Genomic DNA, 7,157 nt, shown 5'->3' with positions numbered 1-7,157 from the left:
TGAACAAGCAGAAATTTTCGCGAAATAAACAATCGTTGAACGATTTTTATCCCAAATTTAATTCGTTTATAAATATTATAAATATGATTACTTATTTAATTATTAGTTTAATTAATTTGTTAATTAATATTGCTATGATGATAAAAACATAATAATAATATTAACTAGCTATTAAACTTAGTTAGGTTCGTTAAAGGTATCAAAGACGTTTGTAAACGAGGTTATTAAAGTTAGTTTATTTGAGGAAATATAACTTAAACAAAGTTACTCTACCTAATCTATTAACCTCTCATTGTTAAGGGACTATTTGTGCATTTATTAGAAAATAAAACAAGTTCAATTTTGTTTCAATTCCATTCTCTTTTGCCGCCAACTGTAACCTAATCTCTAAGCTTTAAGTAAGCATTAATTTCGTTTCCTTTTTGAAACCAACATGCCGCCTAGCCATTAGATGATGTCATGTAACGCCCCAAAACTCGAATTATTAAGTTTGCTAGTATGTTACCATATTTAATAAAATGAAATATAATAACTAGGTTATTAAACCTAGTTAAATGCCTAGCAAAACAAGTAAGGAAATGAGTTGGGTGGCAATTGTGATCAAGTAACAAATTTGAAGGGCCAAGATTGCCAAAAAGGGGAACTTGAATTTAATTAAAACAAAAACCCAACACACACACTAGGTGTGGGTGCGTGTAATCGATCAGGAGGAAAGGGAAAGGGGTGCGAACCCTAATTCATGAAAGATCTTCAAATTGAAAGAGGAATTCAAGTTTAAATTCGTGTATGAACCAAGATTCTTAATCACCCAAGTGTTCTACACACCAAGTAAGTTGAATTTTATGTTTTGATGAGAAAGGAAGTGGGTCTTGCTTAATCCGTGTTTTGATGAGAAAGGAAGTGGGTCTTGATTAATTCGTGTATTTCATCATATGAGACTTGAATTATGCATGAAATTCGGATTAATTTGATGTTGTTATGTAAACCCACTTGTAGGTAATAATGCCATGAAAATGTTGATGAATTATGTGTTATACTAGTTGTAGTTTGATATGTGAAGTTACTTGTTGAATATTTATGTTATATAATCTGATTTTGAAAGGAGAATTAGGTGAAAATGATGAATGTGATGATCTTGATAAGATTTTGGTATGATTGTGCACAAGTTACTTGTACACTATGCTTGGAAAGTAGTATGCACACCAAGTGTTCGATGAAATGCCTAGTATAGGTTAGTATGTGTTATCACTTGTAAGGAATGCTAATTAAGTAGTAATGAAGATGATCATGTATTATAAGTATGAAAAGTGCTTAGTTATGAATGTATGTATGCTAATTGTGTTATGAATGTGACGACATGTACGGATAGGAGTCATGTCAACATGGACATAAACATGGAAGGACAACGAGTCAAAGGTAAACACGGAAGCTATGCACGGACTCGGATGCACGAGGTAAGTAAACTCCCGAACTCCCTCTTTAGTAGTAAAAGAGATTAATTGTATGATAATTGTTAGAAGTTATGTTGAAATGTGTTATTGATGATGATATCAAGAAAGTAGTATTAAGTAAGTGATTTCCGAATCACTTCTTAGCTTATTTAAGCAAAGTTATGTGCTAGTTACTTAAGCATGATAACCGAAGCCTATTGAGATTTGGTTATTTAGAAGCAAAGGTTTTCGCTAAGTAGACCAATGGGTCAAAATAAGGATTTATTCAATACGGAATGATTGCATAAGTAATGACGATGGTATTATAACCGGGTAATGGGTAGAATTTCTTATAAGTGCGCTAACCGAGAAATGGGGACGCGGGTTAAGGGTCAAAAGACTCGGTTGTGAGTTTTGATTAATTGGAAACAAATTTCGTGTAAGGAAATTTTACTAACAAAGTGGAATTACGTATAATTATTCGAAATGAATGAGTTTAAATGTATACCGGGTATCGGGTGCATAAACCCCATGTACACGGAACTTTGGATAGTCTAAAACTTTTATAGTTAAAATGTTCAAGTGAGTTTTGAGTATAAACTAATGAGTTGTTTGATAAAGATATGAACGCGTCGAATAACTAGAAAATGAATATTAAGTCGAAAACGTATAAGTTAAGAATTTCCTTAATCCGGATGTTGGATTTCAAGTTCGCATGATAGAAAATCAAATTACGATCATGTGGGAAGAAACAGGAGGTTAAACGGGTGAACGATTTAAAAGTTACACGAGTTTTAGCGCTTACAGACAATTAAACGAATCTGCAGAAAAATGAAGGATAGAGTGGGCGTCGCCGACGCTATGTCTGGTGTGGGATTTTGCCGACGCCTTAAAACACTGCCTACGGGGTGTTTTGGTTACATGAAAAACTACGAGGCGTCGCCGACGCCCTCCCCATGTTTAGAATACTGAAATTTGTCATTTAGGTTGTTTTATGCACCGTAAGCTTCGGTATACCAACCGTGGATTACAGTGGACCTCCCAAACTCAATTTTGATTGTTCCTTTGTTGTTTTTGGGTTAAATCCAAGTCTAAGCATTATGAAATTTTGTATATGAGTGTGATGATCAAATGCGTGTAAGTTAATCAAGAATTGTATGTACGTACGTATGTAAGTATGTATGTATAGACGTATTTATGTATGTATGTAGCTATGCATGTGTATATGAATGTACGGGGGAATATACGTATGCACGAAGTATGTATGTGTGTACGTATGTATATATGATTTCAATACGTTTGAGTATTGACGATTACTAATAATGTGTCTTGAGATTGGAATGTAATGCAGGTATGAGAACGTCGGGTTCATGAGGAGTTGTAGCCGAACTTGGAACAAAAGAATTTAGGAGGATAACCGAATGAATTCAAGTTTATATTGTGGAATGCTATACGATTTTTCAGTTATATAGAATAATGTTGCATGGTGTTGTCAATGACTAACGGTTAAGTTGTATATGATGTTCACAGGAACCACACGGATTTTCCTCCATCGAGCATAGATCGATGTCAAAAAGCAAGGATTGTACGGAAAGATTGATCACATAGTTTCAATTATGTAACGCTTTGAAATGTTAATTAAATGTAAATGTTTGACATGTTGTAATTGAACCTTCACGTAAGTAATATAACTAATAAGGAAAGAAATTTTAAGGCTCGTATTTCCGCAACGTCGTTTTTAGGATTAAACATATTTGGGTCTTACATGTCATCTGGTCTAGACGCATCTTTCGATATCTACCCTATATGGAGGTCGGGCATTCATTATGTCCTACTTGGTGAGGGGGATCATTTTAATGTTCGATGGCCGAACATGTAGTTCAGTTATGTATCTACAACGATGTTGGATGACAAAAAGAGGCAAAGGGAGATTGGGGAGGGAATGGTGGTGGGTGGTACACATACGGGAGAGAGAAAACAAATTGGGAGAGGATGGTGAGGTGTAGGTGAACAGTTGGAGAAGTTAAACAGTGGCGGTGAACTGGAATGATGGAGATGAGCAAGAGAAAAAAAAAAGAGAGGGGCTGCATGAAAAGGAAAAAAAAGCAACAAACAGAGATAATGTAGTAGAGATGAAAGAAAGTGGTTCGTGTCGATAAAAATTTGTGTTCGTCTACATTTTACGTTGGGTTGTGGTATAAGTTCGTGTTTGTCTTTACGTGTGTTTTACGTTACGTGGAAAACATATTCACGTTTTTGTTTTAAGATTTTGCTTAGTTTTAGTCGTCGTCATTTCGTGTAAGTTAATCGGCCTTTGTCCCGATTGTTGAGTGTTATGTGCCTTGTGTCCAAGACTTGATGCAAAACTACTATCGAGCTGGGGGTCTCACTAGAAACAGCCTCTCTATTCCTACGGGGTAGAGGTAAGGCTGTCTACATCTTACTCTCCTCAGATCCTACCTTAAATTTGCTATTGATGAGATTTACTGAGTATGATGATGATAATAAAATATAAATGAAGACTAATTTAAATGTTAATGCTTGTAAAATTAGTCAATCAAAGATTAAAGTTGTATTTACACTGTCTCCACCTTGCCTTTATTTGGTCAATAAGGTGATAGATAGAAGAGTTTTGTGTAGTGGCATATTTCTAGTGATTGAACACCCCAATAACCCACTCACACCTATAATACACACTGTACCTCACTACACCACTTTGGAAGAAACACTTCACATCATTTTTTCTTCCATTTGTATTTTTTTTTAAAATCCTGGTATACTTCAGGTTTTTAAATTATTTCAAGCTAAGGTTAATTTCATTTTAATTCTTTATATAGTAGAAATCATGTTATGCACACATCAAAAGGTAGTAGCTGTATGTTATGATATGTCTAAAATACTGATTAAAATGTCGAAAATTACCAAAAATAAGTAAACCAGTCTTGAAACAACGTGCATTGGTAGAGCATGTAATTATACAGAGAATTTTATAGTTGTGCCAATGAGGTGGTGGTGTTGTGGTAAGAGAGAGACTTTGTGTTCTAAGGGACCCAAGTTCGATTCCTGCCCTCCGCATTATTTTCTGCGGCACATGGTGATGATGGGAGACTAGGCGAATAAGTGGAGATCGCTAGTTCGATCCTTGAACTGAGTGGGTTTTACCTCACCGCACTGTCGTGTCTTCGGGCGAGTGTTTACGAGCTTAGGCCCTAGGTGAGGGTTTTCCCCGGTTCGGAGACGAGTGTATCCCAATGTGGTAATTTTCGCAAGTAGCACATTTAAAGGATTCGTTGGTCGTTCAAAAAAAAATTCACATTTGTGGAAACTTTATAAATAGGGCTGTAAATGAACCGAATAGGGGTGGCAACAAAAACCCAACCATGATATTTTGGGTTATTTTGGGTCTTTTTAAAAAATGAATTAAGTCATAATGGGCTGAGAATTTAGTCAAGATGGGTTAGAATGGGTTTTAAAATACTCATCTAAATTCTAACATGGGCCAGGATGGGTTTTTCACTATCCAACCTAAAACACACAGACTTCATGGAAACGAATCAAACCTCTTCGTGGATTCAACTCTAAATCAACTCTAAATCACCATCTTCGTCGATTTCAACTCTAAATCACCATCTTCGTCGATTTCAAACCTCGCCATCACGTGACTCGGTCTTCCTTCCTTCTTTCAAACCTCGCCATCACGCATTTTTAGCTGTTTACAGGTAATTCTGCAACAACCATTTGCGTTTCTTGATTGTGTGATTGTAGTTCTTGTAACTAAATTAAGAAATTGCACTTGGGTTGCCTTTTAATTGAAGTTCTCTGATGGTGAAAATGTTGAAATTGCTATGGTTTAGAAAGTATGGTTTCATGCCCACCAAGTGTTTGATGATTTGCTTACTCGGTTGTGACGTTTGGATTGACATGTTTTTGTTGTCAGTTGTTATGTTTTACCTGTGCTTGCTAGTAATCTGATGTCAATACATGATTACTTTATTTTGATGATATATTATGGCTTGTTTGTTAAGCTCTTTTATAGAATTGAGTTGCAACTACTAGTCCACTAGATTTGAGATGTCATGCCTATATGTTTAAACAAGTGGTTGTGTGTGTTTGTGATATTTGGGGGGGGGGGGGGGGGGTCAGGGGCGGATCTAGAAAATCCGCATAAGGGTAACGTTTCAATAAATTCGATTCCAATCTTGATGAATCATCCGTCGCTGTCATCCAGTCTGCTGTTAGGAAATACTTGGTATGTTTTTACTTCTATAGCAGTTTCACGCGTTTACTTGTATAAATGTGTAGGCGGTGTTTTATTCATATAGGTCAAACATTGCCTAAAGTCGAGACTAATGCATACAGGCCTGGAGGTGTACAAATTGGTTTTTCTTTTTATAAACCGAACCAGTTTTTTGAGTGGTAAACAAACCGGTATTTTTTCAAACTGGTTCGGGTTCAAAAACCGATTTTTTTTTTCAAACCGGATCAGTTTTTTTTTTTTTCGAATCGTTTTTTGTACATGTCTTACAGCCTCCTAAATCTTTGTATATAAAATTAGATTATTATTGTAATAATATTTCTGTAATCATAGTTTATGCATTAATGATTTATAAAACAAACATAAAATTGGCCAAAAAGTGTTTGTGGGTCTTGTCTATCCGAGCTGTATTGAAAATGTCATGTTTTAACTTTTAACCAAAAGCGGTTACTTAATCCACCTGATCACCGCCTTGCGGCCTCTACGTCCAATATATTTTACTAGCTAATAAGCCCTAAGCCCCTAATTCAGATAATATCTGTTAATTACGGATTTACGGTTGCATGTATTGTTTAGGCTCAGAGAGAACTTATAAAGTATAGGAAAATTGTGATATTACAAGCTGCTGTACGAGGGCATTTGGTTCGTTGTTGTGCTGCTGGAACACTGCGTTGCATTCAATCTATTGTTAAGATGCAAGCTCTTGTTCGTGCCCAAATTGAATTTTTTTTGAATTTTTTAATTTTTTTGAATTTTTTTGAATTTTTTTTGAATTTTTTGATTTTTTTTGAATTTTTTTTATTTTTTTTTATTTTTTTGAATTTTTTGACAAAAACCCATCTTGACCTAAACCCATTCTAACCCATCTCTTAATAAACCCATCTTAACCCAAACCCATTCTAACCCATGCCCATCCTAACCCATTACCCAAACCTACCCAACCCACCCATTTTGCCACCCCTAGAACCGAACGAACACGAACAAGGCCTTGTTCGTGTTCGTTCGTTAAGGAAATAAATGTGTTCACGAACGGTTCATGAACACTTACCGAACGAGATTTTATGTTCGTGTTCGTTCATTAAGGAAATGAGCGTGTTCGCGAACGGTTCACGAACACAAATAAATTTGGCGAACTCGACGAAGGATAAAGATAGATGGCTCAGAGAGTAGCACTCGAACTTGAATCCCTTATTGTGGAACGGAGGTCGATCGTATTCGTGGATGTAATTAATGAGAAATGAAAGAGAAATGATGCATAAACAAGGTGAAAGTGAGTTTCCTAGTTCAATTGTTAGGTAAATAAAATAAATAAAAATTTAATAATATAAAAAGTACAAATAAAATATAAGAAAGTACAAAAATCTTCAATTAAAACACAAACATACGAATATAAACAAACGCAAATCAACGAATATTCACGAACACCTTACCGAACGTTCACGAACACAATCGAACGAACGAGATCTCTGTTC

The 7,157-nt window shown here is 35.5% G+C and overlaps 1 long non-coding RNA gene across 1 annotated transcript; it reads left to right on the top strand.

Annotated features, from left to right (window-relative positions):
• The first annotated feature begins 684 nt into the window (after window positions 1-684).
• LOC110918012 lies at window positions 685-3,151 on the top strand. The gene is made up of 3 exons (XR_002581016.1): window positions 685-828; window positions 1,370-1,454; window positions 2,782-3,151. It is a non-coding gene; the product is annotated as an uncharacterized LOC110918012 (long non-coding RNA).
• Window positions 3,152-7,157: the final 4,006 nt, after the last annotated feature.

The sequence above is a fragment of the Helianthus annuus genome, chromosome 16 (assembly GCF_002127325.2).
Source record: "Helianthus annuus cultivar XRQ/B chromosome 16, HanXRQr2.0-SUNRISE, whole genome shotgun sequence".
NCBI classification, from domain to species: Eukaryota; Viridiplantae; Streptophyta; class Magnoliopsida; order Asterales; family Asteraceae; genus Helianthus; species Helianthus annuus.
The sequence above is the reverse complement of the archived record's forward strand: the minus strand, read 5'-3'. Positions and strand labels throughout refer to the sequence as shown.